This window comes from Arachis duranensis, chromosome 9 (assembly GCF_000817695.3).
Source record: "Arachis duranensis cultivar V14167 chromosome 9, aradu.V14167.gnm2.J7QH, whole genome shotgun sequence".
Lineage (NCBI taxonomy): Eukaryota > Viridiplantae > Streptophyta > Magnoliopsida > Fabales > Fabaceae > Arachis > Arachis duranensis.
In genome coordinates, this window is record NC_029780.3 from 98,642,208 (window position 1) to 98,642,745 (window position 538).

The following is a 538-nucleotide window of genomic DNA, read 5'->3' on the forward strand; positions in this document are numbered from 1 at the left end:
TTTAATTTCCTTGTTCTTTATTTTCCTGTTTTTCGAATTTTAGTGCTTATGTTTGTCTATGTTTGTGTCTTGTGATCATTAGTGTCTTAGTGTCTATGCCCCAAAGTTATGAATGTCCTATGAATTCATCACCTTTCTTGAATGAAAAATGTTCTTAATTGAAAAAGAAAAGAATTGCATGAATTTTGAATTTTATAACAGTTTAATTATTTTGATGTGGTGGCAATACTTTTGTTCTCTGAATGTATGCTTAAACAGTGCATATGTCTTTTGAATTTGTGCTTCATGAATGTTGGCTCTTGAAAGAATGATGAAAAAGGAGACATGTTACTGAGGATCTGAAAAATCATAAAAATGATTCTTGAAGCAAAAAAAAAAGCAGTGAATACAAAAAAAAAAGAAAAAAATTCGAAAAAAAAAAACGAAAAAAAGAAGAAAAATAAAGAAAAAGAAAGAAATAAAGTTGTGATCCAAGGCAAAAAGAGTGTGCTTAAGAACCCTGGACACCTCTAATTGGGGACTCTAGCAAAGCTGAGTC